Source organism: Ursus maritimus, unplaced genomic scaffold (assembly GCF_017311325.1).
Source record: "Ursus maritimus isolate PB19 unplaced genomic scaffold, ASM1731132v1 scaffold_36, whole genome shotgun sequence".
Taxonomy (NCBI): domain Eukaryota; kingdom Metazoa; phylum Chordata; class Mammalia; order Carnivora; family Ursidae; genus Ursus; species Ursus maritimus.
In genome coordinates this window covers 4,296,769-4,324,046 of record NW_024426230.1, presented here as the reverse complement: position 1 = coordinate 4,324,046, position 27,278 = coordinate 4,296,769, and the positions used below count along the sequence as shown (strand labels likewise).

The following is a 27,278-nucleotide window of genomic DNA, read 5'->3' as shown; positions in this document are numbered from 1 at the left end:
TTCCTTTGACTTTCTTGACATTGTAAGATCCCGTTTCTCTTTTTGTCTTTCTAACTGTACCGTCTTAAGCATTTTGGTGAGTTTCTCTTAAATTCATCCCATCAATATAATAGTTACTTTAGTTTTTGTCCTTGCCCCTATAGATTCCTCTAACTTTAATTATAACTTTCACTTAGATCATTCTTAAGTCCATATGGTTGGCTCAAAACTGTTTTGAACTTTTATTTATGCAATTCTCGTCATAAATTTCATGTATTCCAAAACAAATCTGGTTATTTAAACCTTATTTAAAATCTTTCTATAAATTATCTTATCCTAAAAATACAAGTTCCTTAATATGGTTCACATGATTTGGCCTTTTACTCTTCTTTCCAGAGATGGTTGTTTTTCTTTCTATATTAACCCCTTATTAAATGAAACACACACAAGACACACACACATACACACGCACACACACACCGGCATTCCTATGTACCATTAAGGTTCCAGCTTGTATCTTTCATCATCTAGGAAGTCTTTCCTGACCATGTAAATCTAGTTAAGGGACCCTTCTTTTGTGCTCACGAACCATTCTCTACTTCTCATGTTCATTGTAATTGCAAATCTTGTCTAGCACATTAGACCACTAGCTCAATGACAATGAAGATCATATCATCTTTATTTATTTATTTATCCCAAATATTTTAACATGGGTTCTTAAGTGAAAAGGTAGTCTCTTCTTTTGAGTACCCTCAGTGTGTAGAGATCATTGCCTTGTTATGCAACACCACAGGGACAGTGTGCTCCCAAAAGAGAAACTATCTGACCTCAGTTGTTTTCTGTTTTCTTTAGAATGGAAGGATACTGATTTCCTCCTTGTTCCCTTCTTTGAGTCCTAGTTTCCAAATCGTAGGCAGTAGGAAAGGTATCATTAATTATTCTGTTATATACGTACCAAAATCTTTTAATCCATATTAGTCTCTAAACCAAAATAACACATCACCAGTCATTGCTTTCTACTGGACCAGTCTGTAAGTCAAGTCTGTGGGTTGATAGGAAGGAAGGGAGATAACAAATTCTGTCACCCATCCAGTTCTACATATATGTGGATAGTAGACAGTACTTTTGTTATGCATACTTATAATTTGTGAGGAACAATTTCACAGAATTTAGGAGGATTAAACAAGGGAGAACATAAATGATACGTTGAGGGGCACCTGGGTGGCTCAGTTGATTGAATGTCTGCCTTTGGCTCCGGTCATGATCCCAGAGTCCTGGGATTGAATCCCGCATCGGGCTCCCTGCTCAGCCGGGAGCCTACTTCTCCCTCTCCCGACTTGTGCTCTCTCTTACTCTCTCTCTCAAATAAATAAATAAAATCTTTAAAAAAAAGAAATAATAATTTGTATCGTTATTTTAGTGAGGTAGAAAAGTATTTCCTCCTGTTATCTTTTCTGGCATTTACTTCTGTAGATCCTTTTTTTTTTTAATTGTAGTAATATTTTTTTTATTATATTATGTTAGTCACCATACAGTACATCCCTGGTTTTTGACGTAAGGTTCGATAATTCATTAGTTGCGTATAACACCCAGTGCACCATGCAATACGTGCCCTCCTTACTACCCATCACCAACCTATCCCATTCCCCCACCCCCCTCCCCTCTGAACCACTCAGTTTGTCTTTAAAGTGAAAAAAACAAGAATGGAAGGTATAAAGTCATTAAGTAATGAAAACACTGGAGTCTTGTTTAAGTATGTATTGAATCAGAACTTCAAAATTATTTGGGCTTGTTTGTTGAAAGGGAAGATCCACACAAAGAAATAGTATATATTAAAGAAGTAAAGAGTTGAAACAGTCTGGTACTAATTCTTTTCAACTAGAAAATTGCTTCAGGCTATGCTTTCAAGTATTACAGTAATTGAAATTAGGTGTGGTAATTATTTGTTATTAATAACGGGCAAGTTTTACATCTTCATTTTTGTCACTTTGAACTTTCTGATAGTTTGTATATCTAGATCTGAGGCTTATTCAGTTACTTTCCATGATAAACAGAATTTTCTCAATAAAGAAAGCAAGTAAGATTGTGAGGCATACGGGATTTTTAGAAATTACATTGGAGGGAACCCTGGGTGGCTCAGTCCTTAAGTGTCTGCCTTCGGCTCGGGTCGTGATCCCAGGGTCCTGGGAGCAAGTCCCACTCAGGCTCCTTGCTCCATGGGAAGCCTGCTTCTCCCTCTGCCCTCCTCTGCCTGCTGTTGCCCCTGCTTGTGCACTCTCTCTCTCTCTGACAAATAAAATCTTTAATAAAAAAAAGAAATTACATTGGAAACATTCTTTAACACTCAAATATATCACTTTTTTTTTTTTAAAGATTTTATTTATTTATTTGACAGAGATAGAGACAGCCAGCGAAAGAGGGAACACAAGCAGGGGGAGTGGGAGAGGAAGAAGCAGGCTCATAGCAGAGGAGCCCGATGTGGGGCTCGATCCCATAACTCCGGGATCACGCCCTGAGCCGAAGGCAAACGCCTAACCGCTGTGCCACCCAGGCGCCCCCAAATATATCATTCTTATCCACTTCTCGGTCTTTGTTAATATTTTAATCATCTGGTTTGTTGTCAAGAAATATGATTTAATAAACTGCATGCAAATGCAAACTATAATTCAGGCTTTTAAATAATTCAGATTTCTTGCTCATTTCATCAAAATGTTTGTGTTTTGGGGAGGAAAATGGGGAAGAAATGAATTAAAACGTGGTATGATATTCTATATGCAAGATACTTTGCTCGGTTCTTTAATTTCCGTTATTTTTCATTTCTAGAAGCGCTGTTTGATTCTTTTTCAGATCTCTTTGCTCATATGTTTGCAAGACTGAATACTTATTTTAAATTCTCTGTGATAATTCTGCTGTCTCTTGTTTCTGCTGGTTCTCTCTCATGTAGCCATCCTGTCTTGTGCACTTTGTAAGTTTTTTGTTGTTGTTAATTTTTCTTAACCACTTATCTGGGAATTTTTTGAAACCTTGTATAAAGGTGGCTTTGCATGTACTTTTGTAAGATGTCTGTGGTCACTCCTAGCTGTAGTAACTTGAAACTGAATTCAAGCTGAAACCTGCTTGAAGGTATAAATTCAGGCTGAAAACCTGCTTGAAGCTGGGCTTATAGTTATGAATTCTTAGAGATTTTTTTCCCCCTCTTTCCAAGCGTGTATTTTGGGAGAAGTGTCATAGTGAAAAGATGTTTCTGTTTAATACTTACAATGATGGCATGGCACATTGGTGTCAGGGTTACTGGGGACTCTCTTAGTAGGCTGTCCACCTTGAACATACTCTGTGCTTTTTTCCTAATCTTTATATTCAGGAAGATAAAAAGACAGAAGCTCAAATTACGTTAGTTCATCAAATGTATTCAAGGTAAATATTCTCTCAAATGCTCCACTTATTCCTCTGGGTTCCTGCATTCATTTAGGGCTTGACTTCAATGCTTATTACTTGCTTGCCAGCTAACAAATGCCATTGAATAATGTGTTAATATTTTTTCCCAGTATATTTAGATGTTTCGGGCAGAAAGACTGGTCTGGTTATCTAACATATTATATTGCCAAACATGAAAATATGCCAGATTTTTTTTTTTAACAAGATTACCTTACCTGTTTCTCCCAGGTACTCTGGTAGTCTGTACATACATTCTAGCCATTTCAGAAATGAGGTTACCTGACCTAAGTCATGAAGCTGGTAACTAAAGAAGATTACTCTGTTCACAGATTGACGTCTGACTCCAGAGTCTGTGCTGTACATTGTACATCACTGCCTACATGTGGGTTTAGAGTCTTCACCTATAAATATTTGTTCTAAATAGCATTTATTTTGTTGATCATTGGTGTTGTATATAAGGAAATGGAATCCTGAATTATTATCTGCAAGGAGTTTTGAAAAAGAAAATATAATAGCAGTTACTGTACTGTAGAATTAGCAATGTGTCAAAAACAGGTAATTAGTGCACTGTGATTCCCTTACCAAAAAAAAAAAAAAAAAGGAATCTTTTCTATTTTCCCTAAATCTCTCCCGTTATTTCAATATTATCTCTTAGTTTTTTTCCAACATCCCAGCAGATCTTTTCCTTATTGCCACCTTTTCCTTGACTTTCTCCTTTAGCAGTCCTTTAAGTATTTTTGTTAACATGTGTCACACAGTAAATATCAAGAAACTCTTCAGGTGTTACAAATACAGGCAGAAATAAACATAATTCGGTATTGGTTAAGCTTTTCTCAGTAAACACACAGTAGTGCAGAGAGCTGTATTGATTACCAAATGGAAAACTTAAATAAAAAAAAAAGCATTACTAGTTCATCTTGAGCCAGAAAAAAATTGCTTACAGTATTATCAGATGTTTTGCATTTTGAGATAGCTACTTCAGATTTAATAGATTTGAGAAAACGGAAAGTTAATGAAGCAAAAGAGTGGGAATGAAACAGGTATAAAATAACCATCTACAAAATAGAAGTGATCTTATTAACAGTTGTCCCGATTAGGTTGCTTTAACCACTAGCAAACTATTCAAATCAAGCAAGACCTATGAATGTCATAGGATAATCCAAATAAGAGAAACTATAAATAAATTTTTCTGAAGGCATTCTTTATAAGTTACATTTAAATTGATTATACTGTGTATTATTTTAAATTAGATTTTAAAATTTAAATCAAAAGTATATAGACTTTATTATATTGGTTTTTAAATAATAACTTAGCATCTTTTGTGAAGTTTATTAAAAGTGAACGGAATTGAAGGCAAGTGTTTTTATAGGAAATTAAACGGATTTTTTTTTTCATTTTCTAGTTATTGAGCTCACCCTATGTGAGAGCTGTTTCTAAGTACTGTTGAAGATATATACGAGGTTCTACTTTTGGGAGAGGAAAGAGAAAAATAAAATGTTTGTTTAAGGATTGGATTGGTTTCTTAGAGAAGATTTTTAAAAGTAACATTTAGTCCTTTAAAAAGTATATAAATGGATTTATTCTTTTTGCTCTTCTCATCTCTTATTATGATGACATCTATTTTTTATAATTTTTATTGATAATGGAAATTACTAGTGTCAACATGAAATACTGAGTTAGGAAGAATAAATACAGTGGGTCCTCTTTCTCAGTATCTGTTTTTTATTTTCGGAACTATAATTTTTGTTTCCATAGTCTTGGTCATATTATGGGATTAACTTTCTTATTAGTTAAGAGGAGAAATATTAGATGACAAAGGACAAAGTATAGCAAAATAATAACAATAGTAATAATAGAGCTGACATTTATTGAACATTTACTATTTATAAGGCCATGTTCAACACATTATGTACATATTCTTTGTTCTACCCAATAACTTTATGAAGTGGGATCTATTCTTATAAATAGAAAACTGAAGCACAAGAGTTAGATCACTTTAATCATGGTTATTTATAACCATTGGAGCTAGCCTAGATAGCACATGTATATAGCACTCTGCATATAGTTGATTTTTTTTTTAAGATTTTATTTATTTATGTGACGGAGAGACAGCCAGTGAGAGAGGGAACACAGCAGGGGAGTGGGAGAGGAAGAAGCAGGCTCATAGCGGAGGAGCCCGATGTGGGACTCCATCCCACAACGCCGGGATCACGCCCTGAGCTGAAGGCAGGTGCTTAACCGCTTTGCCACCCAGGCGCCCCATAGTTGATTTTTGTTTTTGTTTTGTTTTGAATTTGAATTGCATCGTGTCTCTCTTTGTTAGTCTTTTTTTTTCTCTTAAATAGCTTTTTTTTTTTAAAGATTTTTTATTTATTTATTCGACAGAGACAGAGACAGCCAGCGAGAGAGGGAACACAAGCAGGGGGAGTGGGAGAGGAAGAAGCAGGCTCATAGCGGAGGAGCCCGATGTGGGGCTCGATCCCACAACGCCGGGATCACGCCCTGAGCCGAAGGCAGACGCTTAACCGCTGTGCCTCCCAGGCGCCCCCCCATAGTTGATTTTTAATGGTAATTCTTGTTCTGATGACAATGAGTTAGAACTGAAATTTGAAGCTGATAATATAGAATAGTTCTGTTAAGAGTCTTCAAAATTGGTATGATATTTTCTTAGAAATTGCAAATCTGTTATGTACCCTGCGTCTAACATTAAGCTCTGTTTAAATTCCTTAATCATGACATTTTTAAGATTTTGCTAAGCTGTTTTATGTACTCATAACATTTTTAGTCTTTTATTTCACAGTGAGTCTGAAACAATGTTTTGCCATTCATGTAATTAATGTAGTTTTATTCAAATTACATTTTTATCTGTATCTTTATCCATGGTGCAACTTTTTTTTTTTACCAGTTTTTCAGTTGTATCATGTTTTCTTTCTTTCTGCTGTTTTAAATGCTCTAAAAAGATCATCGATCACTTTCTATGTTTTTTTCCTATATGGATGCCCATTTTATAATGCCTTTATTTAAGAATATTACCTTCAGTTTGCATTCTCACGCTTTTTTCTTCTGTCGGATTTTCAGCACCCATCAGGGATTAAATAAGAGTAAAAAGAAAACTAGTAAACGAGATAATGTGGTTATCCTTGTTTTAAGTTAATTAATTCCATTTGTTAGTGATTTGTTTTTATTATGTAGGTAGTTCATTTCCACACAATATCACAATATTTGTTCCTTACCAAAAAGAATACTCAGTGCTAGATTACAAAAATGAATGAGCACAGTCTGCCTTTTCTCTTTCCTGTCTGTCCCGTCTCTTATCATGTCTTGGCCTCCTATCACACTGAATTTTTGGTCTTTTATATGTGGAAGCCAAGAAGTAATAAGATAGATATCGAATAGGTAGACAAGAGAAAAAAAAGGTGGGGGAAAGGAAGAGGGGAGACCGTGGTGGGCTGTGGAAGCAGGTATGCAAGCACCTTTGTACAGCAGCACAGAAGGAAGCCACTGGAGGACAGAAAATAGAGTGCCTTTCTAATCCTGGAAGGGGGAAAGGTGCTTAACAGACCTCAAGGGCAGCACTGTAAAGTAGTAAAACTCCCAGTCACAGGATAGTTCCACATTATCTGCTTTGAGGGTAGAGGATAGGTCAAATAGCTACCTACATATTAAAAAGGATAACATTTTGTATTACCAAAGTACAAGAGTCTAGGTACAGTGGATATGGATGGAGAGCAAAGTCAAACAACTGTTGTGTTTTTTTCAAAACAGAGAGACCAAAGACAGAAGTGAATTTTCTCAGCATGGACTTCTTGACGGAGTTGCAGAACTCCTACTGATTTCAGTAGCTGTTAAGTTTTATCTTTTACTATTTACGCTAACTACCTTGCCACACAGTATAATTAGTGACGCTCGCAGTAATGACACTAATGCATCAGGAAATGTTTAAATTGTGTACCTCACATTTTAAGAAGTTAGGGATATGTGTGATATGTTTTAGAAATTTTTCCATAAATGTATTTAAAATTCAGGTATAGTACTTAAAGGTTTAACTTTTTAAAAAATACTGTGATGAAGAAAACACAGTCCCTGTCTGAAATCAACTTGCATATGTCATGTGTAATGCAGAGACCTTCAAGTAATTTTCATTGTGAGGGTTTTTAAAAAACTTTGTCAAAAAGGACTTAAGGCATTTTACATAAATACAAATTGTGTGTTAATGTAATTTTTTGTTGAGGCGTAAATGACATGTAACATTATGTGTATGAAAGGTTTAACATTCTTATCTGACAGAAACACTAAACCAGACATACGTGTTGGACATATTTTAACAACTAAAATAATCTTTTACCATATTGTTTATGTATTACACACTAATAGGATTAGTTACTGTCAGTTTTTTATTACAATTTTCACCCATTTAACTAACTTACTTATTCAGTATATGAAAGAACAAAGGCTTTGAAATAAGGCAGAACTGAGTGTGAATTTCTGCCGTATCATTTGCCAACTCTATCATCTTTGAGCAAGTTGCTTGATCTCTCTGTTTTACAGTTTCCCAGTATGTACATGGATGTAGTACTTGTTGCAAGGAGCTATACTGAGTAATGGTGTATGTAAAAACTTTATCAGAATGCAGACTGAAACCTCAGTAACTGGTATCGTCTTAGTATAAAGCAACATATGATTACAAAATTATGCAAGAAAGGCTTCTTGATTTTTACCTTAATTAGCAGTGCTTGAGGTTCTCCTTATTTACCAAAGAAGAATGACTTGGATCCACATAAAAATTATTGGTAAAGTTAATTGTAATTAAAATTGTGTGACATTTCCTCCTTCAACACTCAAAGTAGCCATTGTACATCATTTCTTCAGGCATGAATTTGAAATTGTGCAGTGGAAACTTTGGAACTTTTGCTTTAAGAAAAGAATTATTATTCTACATCACATGTATGCCAATTCACTGCTTAAACATCTCCCTCAGAATTGAAAGTATTTTGAGGGTTTATATCCCAAGGGATGACAACAGAAAGGGTGAGAAGCAGCTGAGCAGGGAACTGAAGAATGAATGCTGACTAATTGTTCCATTTATGTTCCTTATTCACTGGCAACCAAATAGTTCTACTTTTAATTTTAGTCTTTATTCTTATACAACCAAAGAAACAGTAGATTCTGTTTACAGAAAGTGCTCTACTTAAAAGCCGTTGCAGTTTCAGAAAAGAAAAAAGCATTAAAAGTTAGCAGGTCTTAGAGAAAGGGACAAATTATGTGTAGTAATGTGACAGTACGATTAAATATTTAAAAACCTAGTCTTTGGAACTAGATTTCCTACTGAATTTGGAATTTTCTGTCTTCCATTCATTAGCCGGTGTAAGCTCCAGCAATTTACTTAATCTGGGTTTGAGTTTTCTCATATGTAAGATAAGAATAGTAATAATACTACAATACAATACACAGAATTGTTGTAAGGGTTACATTAGTAAATACGTATAAAGCAATTGGAATAGTGCTTGACGTATTGTAATGTTAGTTACCATATTTAATTAGGTCTAAAGTACCACTGCTTGTGAGATAAACCGTTACTCTATGTACTAAGAAAGAAAGCAAATGTGGAAGAGAATGTGTCTTAGAATCAATGCATTATAATATTGTTATTAGGTAAATTTAATAAGGTTTTCATATTGTGATTCTTTTAAAGGTAATGTTTTTCTTCTTCTGTGTTATATTGCTTATATTTTATTGATTTTACCAGATATAATAGTGGTACTACTATTTTTAGCAGCAAGATAGCAAATGACAAACAATGGATGGAAACATTTAGTTTATACATATACTGTTTTGTCAATTTAAAATTTTTGTGGGAGAAATTTTTAAGTTTATAAGGTGACTATTTTTTGGTATCTGGCATTATATTAATTTTTATTAAGTTTATTTATTTATTTTTTTTAGTAATCTCTGCACCACCGTGGGGCTTGAACTCACGACCCTGAGATCAAGAGCTGCATGCTCTTCTAACTGAGGCAGCCAGGCACCCCAGGCATTATATTAATTTTGAACACACTTTCATATGTCTCTAATATGTTCATAATAATAGTTTGTAGTTATGTTCTTTAGAGCCTACAGAATTCTAAAGTGTTTTCCAAATAGTCAAAGACAATATATTGTGTTCAACAGATTTATAATGCTATGTTAGAACAGAGCAGTAATGATAACAGCCTCCGGGATCAAATTGCCTGGATTCAAATCTCAACTCATTCCCTTATTAACTTCTCAAGTCACTTTGCCTCTCTGTGCCTTCATTTTCATATCTGTAAGATGGGAAAATTAATACTTCCTACCTCACAGAGTTGAAATGTAAATGAAAAGGGCTTGGGACAGTGGCACTTAGTAAGTACAGTGGGCTTGCTAATTTTTTATGATAATTTGTTTTTGCATTCTAAGTATTTTTCAAGTTCTAATCAGTTTTATTGATTAGAATCATTAGTAAGTCATAGTATTCTATATTTTACTCTTTTATTTTTTTTAAACTCTTATTTTAAAATTATAAAAAAGACAGACCTGGGCTATTTAATGCAGGACAGAGTATTCTGTATACCCCAGAGGTCCTGGTACAGGTATGATAATTGCTATGCACAATAACACCTAATCATCAAGAAGGTAAGGAATAATTGATCACTCAAGAATATATGTGGTAATTGGGGCGCCTGGGTGGCACAGCGGTTAAGCGTCTGCCTTGGGCTCAGGGCGTGATCCCTGCGTTATGGGATCGAGCCCCACGTCAGGCTCCTCCGCTATGAGCCTGCTTCTTCCTCTCCCACTCCCCCTGCTTGTGTTCCGTCTCTTGCTGGCTGTCTCTATCTCTGTCAAATAAATAAATAAAATCGTTAAAAAAAAAAGAATATATGTGGTAATTAAAAAAAAATCTCTTTAAAAAATTGTGAAAAAAGGAAAGTTTTGTCACTTGAAGATATAAGCTTCTATCCATGTCCAGATCCTTTTATGTGAAGCTGTGCTGGTGCTGGATAATTTAGGTATTACTATGTTAAAATTTAGAAATTGACATCAATCCTGTAGTATTTCACTTTATAAGTAGGCAGTTTATCTAATTTACATTCTTATGTTGATTTTAAAAACTTAAACATGTTGCCAAAGTTAAAAAATAAAATAGTATTAAAAGACTTGAAACCAGGGGCGCCTGGGTGGCGCAGTTGTTGGGCGTCTGCCTTCGGCTCAGGGTGTGATCCCGGCGTTCTGGGATCGAGCCCCGCATCAGGCTCCTCCGCTGGGAGCCTGCTTCTTCCTCTCCCACTCCCCCTGCTTGTGTTCCCTCTCTTGCTGGCTGTCTCTCTCTGTCAAATAAATAAATAAAACCTTAAAAAAGAACAAAAAGACTTGAAACCAGATAATGCATTCCCCTGTTTCACTGCTTGCCATCTTCCACAGCCCTGTGCCCCAGAAGCAGTCACTTTGCACTCTTGGAGCTGTTTCTTATGGCATTTCCATATTTTTAAATAATACTTTTAAACTGTTCTTTATTGATTTATCAAATTTTTTCAGTATTAATTTCCCTTTTGATTAGTTGGAGATTATTCTTAGATTTGTGTCACTTCATTCTCTCATACACTTACACAGTAATCACTCCATTTTCTTAACATACCTATCCAATAATTTTGCATTAAGTTAGCACTATTATATTATAAATATTGTTCCTTTTTGAGTGAAGTGATGCATTATAATTGTCTCCTTTCTCCTACAACTTTTTCTTTTTTCTGCAGTTAGTAATTACATGGTTTTTATTTGCTTATTTTTTGTGTACCTACTATTTTTCCCCCAAATGTTTCAACATGTTATATGCATACCAGTAATTTCTTTCAATGCTCAAATATGATTTTAAACACCGTATCAAATTTGTCTTTTTTTGTGGAGTCTTTTCTTTCTATAATGGTATGTTCTTAATCTAGATTGGTTGCTTTCTACTCCTTATACATGGTGTTCACCATGTCTTGAGACTTTCTCTAGCTATTTTCCCATGCTAGATCCTTTATTTCCTGAATCCCATACTCCTCCCCCCCCCCTTTTTTTTTTTACAGAAGTATGTTTTATTTTTCAGGTTCTTCTTGGTAAAGAGCCATAGAAGTTTGCTTACTTGAAAATATCTTCATCCCATCATCACTTTTGATTGGATATTAGCTTATGTATAAAATTGTATTCTCTAAAATAATCTTTCCTTAGAATTATGAAGCATTGCTCCTGTTCTCTTTTCTCTCCTTTTTTGTTCTCTCATTTCTTTATATTCTACTTAGTAGGACATTTTCTAGACTTTCTGCTTAATTGAATATTTTATTTAAGCTATTTTTATTTTCTAAATGTTCTTACTGTTTCTCTGATTATTTCTTTTTTTTTTTTTACATAGTACATTGTTCTTGTTTTGTGGCTGTAATTATCATTTTTTATGTCTATGAGGGTAATATTTTTTAAGATTTCTTCTGCTCTTTGTATTGTATTTCTTTTGAATACTTTATTTATATTGATTTTAGTCTTTCATGTTGGAGACTTTTCTGAAAACATTGACTTAATGAGGTACTGCAGATTTGGTTGGAAGCCGTGTGTCTGGGGACAAGAATTGTTGCCTAGATGGCTTCGTAAGGATGATTAAGCAAAGAGCCAGAATTTTTCTTGGAGATGCCAGATTGTGATATCTATATGTCTATTCTCTGGGATCTTAAATGTTCTCCAGTGAATCTGCAAATATTCTTTCTGGATGGTTTACATCTACCTACCAACATTTAGGAACCAGTTCAGATCCAATCGACCCTTGTTTCTTAATTCCTATCTATGTTATGCTTGTTAGTTCTAAGTTAGGAACGTCTCTGTTCAAAACGTTCAACCCTCTGATCTTCTAGAAATGAAAGACATGTAGAATAGGGTAGTTCACCTGTGTGTGAAAATGTTCTCTGTATTGACTTCTAGAGAATCCCTCAGTATTCACTGTTAAAATTACCTCTACCTTTCTGGAGTTCCTTTAGGCAAATCATCTTGATTGTATACATGCTCTTTTCCTGCCACTTAGTTTTCAGCTTCCTCTGCTGTGCTGAATCACTAGTCTTGTGCCCGAGTTTTTCATTTTTGGAACCATGTTTAATTTCTTGTTTGCTGTTGTCTCTCTGCCATTTTCTTTGTCCTTTTGTTTTGCACTTTTTTGTTATTTTAGTGGAATTTCAGAAGGGAGTGTGCTGAATCTGCCATACCTAACCATAATAGTAATATTATTATTAATATGGACAACAACTAACATTTATCAAATCTTTACCATGTGCTAGACTTGTTCTAAGTATTTTAATGTAGATTTTCATTTAATCTTCAAACAAATCCTGTTAGAGAGACACTATTATTATCCTCATTTTATAGATGAGGGAACAAAATGATAAGTAATTTGCCTAATACCACATGACTAGTAAATGGCAGAAAGATTTGAATCTGGGAACTTCTAGAACCTGAGACTGCTACTTTATCATTATAGACCAGAAGTCCACAATACCTTCATGACATTTAGAGTTACTGAAACTAACGTACAACTTAAAAATCACCTTAAATACGGCAAGTCACTGGAGTAGTTAGAGGAAAACCTAGTAGTTTATAAATATACTGCATATAGATATACTCACAAATGTACATATAGAAGTTACTTATTGAATGAAGAGTAATTTTTCTGGTAACACAAAATTAATATAAACTATTAATTTTTGTTTACCACCATTTTTCTGATTTTTTTTTTAATGGCATTACTGTCTGAACTAGGACACAGTGTTCTACACACTAGGGTAAAACTAAATAAAATCAGAGGACCAGTAAGTTTTAGTTGATTTTATTAAAACTTTTCCTTTGTTTAAAAATTTCAGGAAAAGTAGAAATATGTTTGTTTGCTGGATTTAAAGATTATGAATAAATAAAACTTTTATTTTTTAAAAATATGGTCAAACACTTGAAATTTAAAATAAACTTAATTCTACTTAGCATGTTACTAGCTAAAAATAAACTCTATTCAATATAGTTTGGTTTTTCTTTTTTAATAATAATAAATCATTTCCATTTGTGTAATTTTTCTATCCATCTATTTCTTCAGTATAGACAGAAACCTATTGCCTTCCTGCTGAGGATATAATTTCTGAATCTAGGCGATGTACTGTCGGCACAGCGAAACAGGAAATTATTCTCCTGTGTCAGCTGCTGCTGTTAAAGAATAAAGAAGGTTTGGGATAGGATGCAATTCTATTATCTCTACTCACAAATCTCATATAACATGCAAATAGATTTTAAATTCAAGGGAGTTAAAAGTATTTTGTGACAAGAGATACTCCCTGCCCGCAGTTCTTCCTCTACTCCCTCTAAAAATCCCAAATATATTTCAAAATTCCATGCTTTTTTTCTGTTTCAGTTGCAGTAGTCTCCAAACTTATTCACCTTGTTTGAATGATATAATATGTGTAAATCATATTCTTCAGAACATTGGGAACATTGGTATATTAAACTTAACATTAGTAGAGCAACAACGATAATAATAATAGCTAATAATTGTATGAACTTACTGTGACCCAGGGACAGTTATAACTGCATGATTTCTGTATATTAACTAAATTAGTTCACATGATAATCCTGTGAGATAAAGTGATTTACCCAAAGCATGTATGTATGTGTGGTACATATATATGTGTGTGTATATATATATGCATATATACATATTCATAAATATATAGAGACACACATTAATTATATTACTTAACATATACATATGTACATGAAAGGTGTATGTGCATATATACATATGTAAATATATACATATACGTGCAAATATATATATATATATATATTTTTTTTTTTTTTGCCTGTAAAATTAAAGGCCAAGATGGGATTTGCTCACAGTCTGCCCCCAAGTTCTGTCATAACTACCATGTTATACTAATAGACTGTTATAGGATAGGCAACTAGCAGGGAGTTACCAACTACTAAAAATTAAATAAAATCTCAAAATTAGGCAATTTTATCCCTTATTCTAATTTTTCTATGAATTGGGTAAAGACTGCTATTGCTTGATTTTTATCTCCAGAAACCTCAGTAGATAGATCATCACTTTGTTGATAGTCTCTGTCCTGTGTCTTTACCCGGCATAGGTAACAAATGTATATTTTCTTATTCAATAAAGTTTTACTAAATTATCACAATGAATGATTTCAGTATTATATTCCTATAACTTTGTGATAGAGGAAACTAATACTCATTCTTTTTTATTTGAGAAAATTTGCATTTAAGGACATGTATTATTATTACTTTTTTAATAATTTTTATTTTGTTATATTAGTCACCATATAGTACATCCCAGTTTTTGATGTAATGTTCCATGATTCATTATTTGTATATAACACCCAGTGCACCATACAATATGTGCCCTCCTTAATACCCATCACCGGCCTATCCTAATCCCCCACCCCCCTCCCCTCTGAAGCCCTCAGTTTGTTTCCCAGAGTTCACAGTCTCTCATGGTTCATTCCCCCTTCTGTTTACCCCCCCTTCAGTCTTCCCTTCCTTCTCCTACCAATCTTCCTATTTCTTATGTTCCACAAATGAGTGGAACCATATGATGATTGTCTTTCTCTGCTTGACTTATTTCACTTAGCATAATCTCCTCCAGTCCCATCCATGTTGCTGCAAATGTTGTGTAATCATTCTTCCTGATGGCTGAGTAATATTCCATTGTATATATGGACCACATCTTCATCCAGTCATCTGTTGAAGGGCATCTCGGCTCGTGAAGAGAAGGGCCATATATAATAATAATATATATGGACCACAGCATAATCCAGTCATCTGTTGAAGGGCATCTCGGTTCCTTCCACGATTTAGCTATTGTGGACAATGCTGCTATGAACATTGGGGTGCATATGGCCCTTCTCTTCACTACGTCTGTATCTTTGGGGTAAATACCCAGTAGTGCGATTGCTGGATCGTAGGGTAGCTCAATTTTTTACTTTTTAAGGGACCTCCACACTGTTTTCCAAAATGGCTGTACCAACTTGCATTCCCACCAAGGACATGTATTATTAAATATAATAAAATACAATATAGACATTATAAGGAGTTCTGAAAGATGCATGTACATTTTTGGCATCCTTAAATTAGGGGATGGTCTTAGAGTCATGATAAAGTGTATTGCACAGAGGTATAGATAGATCTACAGATCTATGCACTTTAGAAAAAATAATTTTTTAAAAAAGATTTTAAAGGGTAGAGAACTATTTCCCTCTTGGTGAAAATTCATGTCATGGTTAATTTAAAATTCCCTTGTCCATATGAATTTTCTGTTGTGTCCAAGTAAGACATGTAATATGTAGGCAGGGAGGAAAAACTTATTCTTGCATTCTTTTAGTCGGAAGTTTTCTATTTCATTTTGCTGAGACAATATCACCTAGTTCCATCCTCATATCATCAGATAAGCTAGGGAATTTTAGAATGATTAAAGTAAGTATAGCATGGATATTTTTAAAAATATAACCTCAAACTCTTGATACTGTTATATCCATGGCATTATCTGGGTTTCTGAAATTAAAATAGCACATTAAACCTAACAAAATGTCTTGGCCTATTTAAACCTTGTTTCCCAGATACAGCTTTCCTATATATAGATGACAATTTTATTGAGTTTCGTGGCATAAGTTACCTTTATAAACATATAGCTTAATATGTGCTGAGATCGTACAAACTGGAAATGTTACTTGCGTGTGATGAAAGCAAGTTTGGTTAGCCGTATGTTTAAATTTATTTCTTACTTTGAATACATGAAATGCTTATTATGCTCCTTCACTGTGTTCCATTTCAAGTGCAATAACTTGAAAAAGAAGCTTCAAAATGAAAACGTTTTTTGGTAAGACTATAAAAAAATAGCTTTACAAAAGAATGTCAGTGGAAAAATGAGGAACAAAAAAGTTTTATCTTGATAAGCTTATTTGCATATCAGCCATCATAACAGTGTTACCATTGTTTCTCTACCTGCATTGCACTCAAGTCACATATTTTTAAATTAGATATAATGTATCTCTTGCATAATTTACTTTCTTGACAACTGGTGAAAAAATAACATTGTCATCATTTGCGTGATAAATTTTTAGGCCTATTTCTATTTCCATGTAATTATCCTAAACCTTCCACTTCTTGATTGTCTTAATAAAACAGCTACTTTTCTTTTTTTTTTAATTATTAGACTTCAACTTTTAGAGCAGTTTTAGGCTTGCAGAAAATTGAGTAGAAAGTCCAAGGAGTTGCCAATTACCCTTTTCTGCCCCTACCTTTCCTGTACAGAACACTGTTTCTCCTATTATTAACATCTTGCATTAATGGGGTACAATTGTTACAATTTATGTATCGATATTGATACATTAGTAACTGAAGTCCATAGTTTCCATTAGAATTCACTTTGTGTTTTTACATATACATGTAGTGATATGTATCCACTATTACAATATCATACAGAACAATTTCACTGTCCTGATTGCCCTCTGTGTTCCACCTGTTCATCCCCCCCCCCCCGCCCATGCATTTCTGGCAACCACTGATGGATTGTTTTACTGACTTTATAGTTTTGCCTTTTCCAGAATGTCATATATTTGAAATCATACAGATTGGCTTTTTTTCATTTTGCAATATGCATTTAAAGCTTTTTTTAACGTCTTTTGATGCCATGATAGCTCATTTCTTTGTATCACTGAATAATATTCTGTAATATGGAAATACCACAGTTTGTTAATTCATTCACCTATCAAAGAACATCTTGGTTTCTTCTAAGTTTTGGCAATTATGAAGAAAGCTGCTATAAACATTTGTGTGTAGATTTTTATGTGGACCTGAGTTTTCAACCCATTTGTGTAAATACCAAGGAGTGTGGTTGCTGGCTTATGTGGTATGTTTAGTTTGAAAGAAACTGTCAAATGTTTTCCAAAATGACTGAACCACTCTTCATTCCACTAGCAATGAAACAGAGTTTCTGTTGTTCTACACCCTCGTTAGCATTTGCTGATATCAGGGTTTTGAATTTTAGCCATTCCACTAGATGTGTAGTAGTATCTCATTGTTTTTTTAATTTGTAATTCCCTAATGACATACTGTTCTCAGCTGAATTATGTCCCCCATCCCAAATCCATATTTTGAAGTCCTGACTTCAAAATGTGATATTATTTGGAGATAGGGTCTTCACAGAATTAATAAAGGTAAAGTGACGTTATTACCGTGGGTCCTAATCCAGTATGACTGGTGTCCTTATATAAAGGGAAAATTTGGACACAGAGATATACATACAGGAAGAATTCCATGAAAACCTGAAGACTGCCATCAATAAACCAAGGATTGAGGCCTGGAATCTGATCCTTCCCTTACAGCCCTCTGAATGAACCAACCCTGCTAAGACCTTGATTCTGGACTTCTAGCCTCCAAAATTGTGAGACAATTAATTTCTATTGCTTTAGCCATCCAGTTTGTGGTACTTTGTTATGACAGCCCTAACAAGCTAATACACTTACGATGTTTAGCATATTTTCATATGCTTACATGCCATATGTAAGATATCTTTGGTGAGATATCTGTTAAGATCTTTTGCCCATTTTTTTGTTGTTTCCTCATTTGTGGATTTTAAGAGTTCTTCGTATATTTGGTTTTTTGTATATTTGGATGTGTGTTTTGCACACTTTCTTCCCACCTGTGGCTTGTTGTTTAATTCTCTTAACAATGTTCCTTTGCAGAGAAGTTGTTTTTAATTTTAATGAATTCCAATTTAGTTTTTTTCTTCTACTGATTATGGTTTTGGTATCTAAAAAGTCATTGTCAATCCCAAAGTCATCAAGATTTTCTTCTATGTTATATTCTAGGAGTTTTATTTCTTTGTCTTGATTCATTTTGAGCTAATTTTTATGAAAGTTTCATTATCTGCATCCAGAATCTTTTTTTTTTTTAACTTGGGTATGTCCAGTTGTGCCAGCATCCTTTGTTGAAAATGTTATCCTTTCTTCATTGAATTTTTTTTTGCTCCCTTGTCAAATATCAGTTGATTATGTTTGTTTGCATTTATTTCTGTTCTCTTCCATTGATCAGTTTGTTCCTTAACCAATACCACACTGTCCTGATTACTGTGGCTTTTTAGTAAGTCTCAAAGTTGGGTAGTATCAGTCTTCCAACTACGTTCTTCCCCCTTAATAATGTGTTGACAATCTGGCTAATATTTTTTACTAACAGTGAATTAACATGTGAATTTGGATGACTTGAGTTTGTATGATTTTTCTTACTTTGAAATTTAATTTACAACTTATAATATTTATTCGTATATCCTGTTAAAAAATAAACTAGAAAAAGGTACAAATATAGAACTTAGTTTTATAATTTTGACTCACATTATTTTCTTTTCATTATGTTGTATCTCTGAGAAGGACTGACTGATAAAATATATGTTGAATATACATGGCATAATTTAGGATGATGAATGACTATAAAATAAATGGGAACTTTACATAAAGTGTTATAAAATAACATCAATATAATAGGTTCCTGAATTCTCTAAAAATGTGACATTTAAACAGAGATAAGTTTATGTATAATTTAGTCAAGTAAAATACTGATACTACTTAATTTATTTTAAAGGATATATCTGAGTTTTTAGGGAATTCCCATTAAATACTAAATGACTGGAAAGAACATGATTCAGTTTGAGGGAAAGTCCTGAATTATTAAGCTATGAGTCAGAGCAGAATATTCTCTAAAATTGTGTTTTAGATTACTCCATTGTGAATATTGAAAGTATTCCTTTAAAGTAATAAACATTCTAATCTGTTTTTTTTTCTTTCTTTTTTGCTTTTTGCTTCACTAGAGCCTTTTTGTTCTACAAGCTTTTAAGTTTGGGGTCTTATTTAGGTGGTTTTACTTTTTAGCTTCTATACAACCTAGTAATTGTTAGTTTTTGTAATAAGATCTAAAATTATTTATAAATGTTCAAAGTATTTAACTTCTCTATAAGGGGAAAATCTGAGGAAGTCCTTATAAAATGCCTATAGTTATGTCATTACCAGGTGTTCTTAAGAATAAGAAGTAAGACTGTTAATGCAGGCATTTAGCCTGCTATTGGTAGATATTTCGGAGAGATAAGAAATCAAAATCACCTACTAGCTCATTGGTGCTAACCATTTCATAATACAATATGAATTGAGATGGAGAATTAAGTCAGGTTGGAAACATAGAACGGTTTAATTTTTCTCTAGTAGCACTTTTGTTTGTGATTTGTCAAGTCACTTTATTTGTTTCTTTATTCATTTCAAGAAAATGTCATAGTTTTTTGGACACTTCAGAAGATCAGTTTAATCTGACTTTAATCTACTAAAGTCAGTTTAATCTGACTAGTTTGAATTTTAACCTCATAGCCCAATTTAAAACTCAGATTTTCCCCCTTCTACTCAGTGCCACTTCGGCTTTTCTAGGAGATTGGAGTATAGAAGGAGTTGTATCTAGGCATTCAGCCTGTTCACTCCAGTGAGTGGAAAGTGATCTGCTTTTCATTTAAATTCCTGTTTCTTCTCCTGGGTTCTGATACCTGGAGGAGAGAGATGGAAAGGGAAGAGCTTTTGTTTTTCTGTGTTTCTATTTTTCTATTTCTGCCCCTCTGCTGAACACTGACTAGACCAGATGCCTTCTGTGGGGAAAGAGAGACAAATACCGGCTTCCTGATGCAGCACATGTGTAAAACTTGCTTCAGGGGTGAGATATTTTGTAGTGTCACACCATCCAGTTCTGACTTGTCTTCTCTCTCAGTTTTTACGTCTCCAGTGTACTCACAGCCTCTGGCTGCTGGGATCCCCATGGTCTGGAAGCTCAAGCTCAGCTACTTTCACAGTCGCTCTTTGCTATTACAGATAGTGACTCTGGTTTGCTCTACCCCGCTTTCCCAATTTGAGGGTTTTTTGAGTTTTTTTTCTCCCTCTCCTCAAATAAGCTTGGGGAAAGGGAGTGGGCATGGGATGGTAAGCAAGTGTAAATGCAAGCGGAAGTCCAACTGAGAGATAAGATAACAGTCTTCCCTCTTGCCAGTCTTTTGGACCCCCTGTTACTAGATATAGATTCTTTGACAACAACACTGTCCAACTCCATTAAGACTGAAGCAAACTCTCAAGTTGGTTGACTCACTCAAAGTGAGACATGGGTAGGCAGTTCTGGAAACTAAACATGTTTCAGTTATGGAGGAGCAGTTGGTCCTCACATGTTTGGTCTGACTTCTGAATGTTAAATACGTGATTGATGATTTTTTGTTCTCCGTCTTGAGTTCTGATTACCAGTCCCACCTCATATTGTTATGTAAATTCCACCATGGTCTTGCTAGTACAGTAGTACCAACAAGGAGTAGATCTTCCAAGTCTCCTAATGGATGCCTACAATCACAGATAGTACTGAACGCTATGTACACTGTTTTTTCCTATACATACATAGCTATGACAAAGTTTCATTTATAAATTAGACACTGTAAGAGATTAAAAACTAATAATAAAATTGCATAATTATAATGATATACTGTAATAAAAATTATGTGGATGTGGTCTGTCTCAAAATATTTTATTGTACTGGGCTTAGCCATCTTGTGATGTAAGATGATAAAACCCCTATGTGACGAGAAGTAAGATTAGTGACAGGCATCGTGATGTAGCATTAGGCAACTGTTGACCTTCCGATGATATGTTAGAAGGAGGATCATATGCTTCCAGACAGCAGTTGACCAAGGGTAACTGAAACTGTGAAAAGTGAAACTGTGGATAAGGGGGGACTACTGTATTTCCATTCTTGCTGGCTACCATCAATTCCATAGCAGCTCGTGTGATCCTTCAAAAAGATTAAACAAGTTCTATCACTCCCCCAGTCAAAATTCTGCAGTGGCTTTTTATAAGACCTTTTTTTTTTTTTTTTTAACAGTCCAAAGGCCTTATGTATGGTCTACAAGGTTTTATGTGATGTGACACTAGGTTAAAACTTTGATCACTTGTTCCTGTCTCAGAACTTTGCTCTTACTGTTCTTTTCTATGTAGTGTTCTTACCCCAGATAGTCTGAAGACTCATGTCATTTCATTCTTTGTTTACATAATGCTGCTTCCTTAGATTTTCTCTGACTACTCTGTTAAAATAGTGTTTGTCAGTCTGTTCCTATTACTTGCTTTTTTTTTTTTTTTTTTTTTTTTTTTTTTTTTTGGTTTATACCTGAAGCATTTCCATACATTTTATTATAATCTAATAGTTTATTTCTTATCTGTGTCCTTCATTTGCAAATAATCTTTGAAAGGGCAAGTTATTGGCTCCTTTGTTCAGTGCTTTACTTAGTGTCTTAAATGGAACTTGACTCCTAGGAGACAATTTTTTTGTTGAGTGAATAAATGAATGAAGGAATGCTAGTTTCTGTACTCAAACTTTAGAAATAGCTTTGACTTATCTCACAATTTTTACTCTCCCAGTGTTTTTACATAGTAGCACACTTTTGTTTTTTATAGATTTTTTTGATTATTCCTAATTATATATTCCCATTGTTGTCATCCCATTTGAATCATCCATACCTCAGTTCATCTTCCATGCTGCTGCTAGAGTGATTTTTGTAAAATGCTTCTCAAGATGCCACCCTTTGGAATAAAATATTCTACTATTCTTTAGCCTAATTGGGCCTCTGCCTATTGTCCTTCTCACTGACCTCTACATGTGCTGTATATTCTACTCCTGTTTGTGTTGCAGTACTCTGAATGCTTTAATATGCTTCTCTCTTACTCCTTTACCTTTACGAAAAGACTTTTCCCTTTTTATCTTACTGCTATATATTTTATTAATGTGTGAATGCATAAATTGTAACTCCTATCATGGGAAGACTCTAGAAAAGGTTCCTTCCATTTGAAATGATTGGGAACCAACTACATAGTTGTCGTATCCTGCTACTTTGTACATATATAAGCAAACGTTTCAGTTTCTTCACTGAGAATCTTTAATATGTGGTAAAAATTCATTTGTCATTTTTGATGAGTATTGAAAAGTTGCTGCAATCTTGAAGAGCACCATAAACACTATTTTGTAATGCTCTTTATAATATTGTGAATTTATTTTAAGGGTATGGCTAATCTATAGATGTCATCACTCGCAGATTCTTTTTAAGGGTTGTGCATGTGTGAATGTATGTTGAATCATTTACCTTCAGAAAGACACACTGAAAGGAATAGGGAAAATGATTTATGAAAGTTAAGAGTATTGCTTGTACAACCTCTTCAGAAAATGTGATTCCCTTAATAGGTTCTTCAAATTTAGATTTTTTGTTTGTTTTTTTAAAGACTTTATTTATTTGACAGAGAGATAGTGGGAGAAAGAGAGCACAAGCAGGGGGAGCAGCAGGCAGAGGGAGAAGCAGGCTTCGCTCTGAGCAAGGAGCCCGGCACAGGGCTCCATCCCAGGACTCTGGGATCATGACCTGAGGTGAAGGCAGACGCGTAACTGACTGAGCCACCCAGGTGCCCCAGTTTGTATATTGTGAGAATGAAAGGAGAGACTGATAAAGGAAATGAAATTATTTTATATAAACAATTGAAGCTAAATATTTTCAATATCTGAGTCTGTTCAAAGTAAGTACAATGTCATAGAAGGGACCAGTGTAACTTTGTGGGAAATGTAGACTATAGGAATACACAGCAGTGTTCCAAAACTTGTATTTAACATTTTTGTATGTAAAATAATATAGAAATACATAGCTTATGATGTTGTAGAAGGTAGAGCTAAATAAAAGTAGAAGACGCAGCTAAATAAAACTAATATGAAGTTACGTAGCAGTAAACAAAGAGGGGACCTATAAGGAAGTTTTAGTTGTTTGAGATAGCTTTTTTGAACAATTATTACTATTACTGATAATAATAGGTCAGGTATTGTACCATGTATTTATGTGAATTATTTCGTTAGATTTTGAAACATCCCTATATCTGTTACTCATAGTACAAAAGAAGAAACAGCTGCTCAGAGTTACACATTTAATTTAAATGATTACTGCTTCCTACTCAGTTGAATGTCTTCATTTCACTTATCAGTAGTTCTTAAATTTTGGAGGCGAAGTCACAGAACCTTTTGAGAACCTCACAAAAGCTTATGGCCCACTTGCCCTAGAAAAATGTGCTTGTGGACCCATATAATATGTCTTTATTTTAGCATGAAATTTTGCAGAATTCCTAGATTAGCTAAATCCCATACTTGGACTCCAGATTAGAACTCTCTGATCTGTGTCTTCTTTTAATAAAGAGACTGACAAACACTATCCTTTTTTCCTCCTCTACTACCTCTATGTCACTTAAGGGAAGTAATATTTATTTACAGTATGCCTTATTCTAGAAAGAATTTAAGGAAGCTGAAAGGAAATTGTCAACTATCTAACTCTACTGAGTATATGTGAAAATAAATACATAAATTCTGTTATGGCAAGTGAGATTCAGAAGTTTGATGGATGGGATGCTTTTTAATCATCAGATTTGTTGGGCTTTGCTTCAAAGAACCCTCAATCTGTTTCAGGAATCTAAATGTGAATATTTTGAAGTAATGTAAACTGTTACTTCTTTAGAGTAGCATAAACATAATAGCTGAGCCTAGAGATAAAAAATTAGAAAGACAGTGCCTTCCAGCCTTGTGATTGATTCAGTCATATTTCTCAGAGAATAATTTTTTAATTTGATCTTTTAATTCTATCAAATATAAATTATGTAGAAAGGGTGTTGTAGTAAAAGTAAGACGGTAATAATTTTCTGTGTTAATGAATTCGAGTTATTGTGCACTTAGTTAACTCATTGATATGAGTTAAGGATGAAGACTGTATTTAGATTATAACTCTGTGTGACTCTGGAGAAGAAAAGCTGTCATTTTGTATGATTTCACTTTTAAAGCTCTATTATATGAAAAATGAATTTAACCATTGCTAGTTGTTGAAGACTAGTTATCTCATAAAATTGTTTTTTTATATAAAGTAATTCAGAATTTCAGAATGGGTTTCCTTACATTTTTAAGATATTTTCATGTCACTTATGCTTCAATTCTGATATCTCATCTATTTTGTTTTCTTCCTCTTGAATTGTCATCTAAAACAAAAGCATTAAGTTAGCTGACCATAGTGAAGAATCTTATTGTATATATTTGCTTGGTTTTATTAGGTAAATTACTATAGAAATAATGTTATAAATCAGAATACAATGTTTGGGTTTAATTTTTCAACGTATGTGTTTTAACATTGACTTATAGTTACATTGTGAATTGAAAATTGTATTTCTACTTTTTTCTTCAATCATTCTTAACATCGGATTTTTAAATGAACGGTAGCCCATCTGTGTAGGGCTCTTGTAACTGAATGATGTATTCTGTTTTGCTGTGGCACAGTTTTTGGACAGCCACTTTTGTTGTTAAATATTTTCATTTTCTATAGTACTTTTCATCCCTGTATATATGTACAGGAGTCACTTCACCCACCACCGAATTGCAGCCACTTCTGAGGTGGAACGCAGCAACTGTTTAACAGCGCACTTTCCCCTAGGTGCTGACAGCTGCAGAAGAAATTGTACATGGTCCTGTACAGAAGGTATTTCTCCACTGTGCCATCTGCAGAGTGAAACTGACTAGGAGTACTACATAGACTGTAAGTTTCTTGTGTACCCGTCCTAGACTGGAAAACCCAATAAGAGAATAACAAATAACTGGGAAGCATCATTTAAAAATGTATTGAGGTCAGTTAAACTTAGTGCTGCTCTCCCTGGCTCTAAATTTTATTTTAAGGTCATCTAATTTGTGATTGGTACTGAATTGAATAACAAACAAATGGATGCACTCCTTGGCAATTATTTAATTCTAAAAGCATATGAAACTAAAGTGCTTTTATAAATACTTCACTTTTAATGAAGCTTAAAAGAAGCAATTTATTTTTCAATATAACCAAACCAATATTATCTAAGATTTTAGAGCTGTGTTCTTAAAGAAGCAAATCAACTTAAAATTCAACAGGAACATCCCAATTAGCTTTGCTTACAGTGTTTTATGTCTTAGTCTTAATACTTTCATTCTTGGGTGAAAGCTTTGCAACAAAGCCAGTTTATAATGAATCTAGTTTTGATTCTTTGTTTTAGAAGCATGAAGAAAAGAATTTTCTTTTAACGTATTGAAACAAAGCTTGGGAGAGAAGAAACAGTAAATATTTGAACTTTCACTTCATGTATTTTAGTCTTTCTCTCCCGCTTTGTTTTTTAATGATTTTCTTTTTCCTTTTGTAAAAGCATTTTACCAGAGTGCTATCTTTAGTAACAATTTGGCATGTTTATGCCTTATAGGATAGGAAAATAACATGAGAAACTGCTGTGTCTATTGTTAAACAATATGATATGGGTTATTATACTTCATGGTTTTGCTTTTCTAGCCAATAGTATGGCTCACTAGCCTTTTTTTTTTTTTTTTATGCATCTGTAGACATTTCTGTGGCAAGGAATTAGATTTCTTACTCTTCAGAGTCTTAATTATATGAAATATAGTGTCATTTGTTTTAGGTAACTTTAAATTATATCATAATTTAAATGATACTTGTGTACATCTCTATGCCTATAGATTCTCAATGAAAGCAGATAAAAGCCTTTCTGGGCCACAGTTTACTTACTTGTAAAATGAGGTGGGTGGAAGAAATTATCTCTACAGACCCTTTCTTTACGAGTTTTCTGTTTAACTCAGGGGCAGAATTCTGTGTATTCAGAATTGTACCTTACATTATGTAATCAAGATATTTTGGTGCAAGTGACTTTGTTCTAGTTAGAATATTATTTGTGTTAATTAAATGCCAAGCGATGGTATTTTAGAGTCAAAAGAAGAGGTCTGATTTCCTACCAATATTTTTAACTATCTCTAATTTTATAGCGGAGTTACCCTGCTGTTTTGAAATAAATTTTTTGAGAATAAATAAAATTCTCAATATGCCATTCATCTGATAAATTTTTTAAAAACTAGGCTTTATTTACATTCAAAGTGGAATGCAGCTAAATATTACCAAAATCTAACTTTTTAATGCGATTTTCCCCCTTACTTAGACTTAATACTTCAACAGTTAAATCCCTAAAGAAGTAAAATTTAATATTTTAAAGAGTATAGTTAAGATATAATATAATCTACTTATGTATATCTAGCAAGAAGGTATTTTATTAGTATATGTAATATTTAATTTGCTATAATTGGTTCTTTTGCATTTTCTACAGTGTAATTGTAAGTATTGCTTAATCCCATTTATCTTATTAACTGAAGTTATTATATTTGACAGAATAGACCATATGCTTTATATACTGTTTTGATGAAAAAGTGCAAACCATACCTGTTGTGCATATCCGAGTATATGTTTTTCAGTTATACAGAATTGTTATATATTAGGCCTTTTGTGGATGATGTAAGTTTAACAACTTAATACATTCAATTTTTAACCATATGAATCTTATACTTTAATATACTTACAACATATGTTATTTGGAAAAGGGAATTAGATGGAAACTTCATTTTTATTGAATATACTTGTGTATTATATAAATTTAACAAACATGTACTCCTTGTATAATTAAAAATAAAGGAAAATGTTGGTATTTAATTTAAACTGCATATTTGGAGCATTTGTTTAGTTTATTTAGAAATTATCTTCATTGCATAAAGTATCTTATAGATACTTAATATCTCTATTTGATTGTTTGTTTTCCCAGGGAGGGCTCTTCATCTTATTCTGAAGGACCAAAATTGTGGTTGGGCTTATTACATAATTTATATTTATTTAATAATTTTGGAAT

General features: G+C 33.6%; 1 protein-coding gene across 2 annotated transcripts in view; it reads left to right on the top strand.

The window, feature by feature from the left end:
* Nucleotides 1–27,278, top strand: part of NOVA1 (NOVA alternative splicing regulator 1) — a 149,177-nt gene that overhangs the window by 23,361 nt on the left and 98,538 nt on the right. Inside the window, exon 2 of one of the 2 annotated variants that reach the window (XM_008708826.2) lies at nt 25,010–25,111. The exons of the other annotated variant lie outside the window; for it this stretch is intronic. The gene's annotated coding sequence lies outside the window, so the exon portion shown is untranslated. The remainder of the gene's footprint in view (nt 1–25,009; nt 25,112–27,278) is intronic. 2 annotated transcript variants of the gene reach the window in all.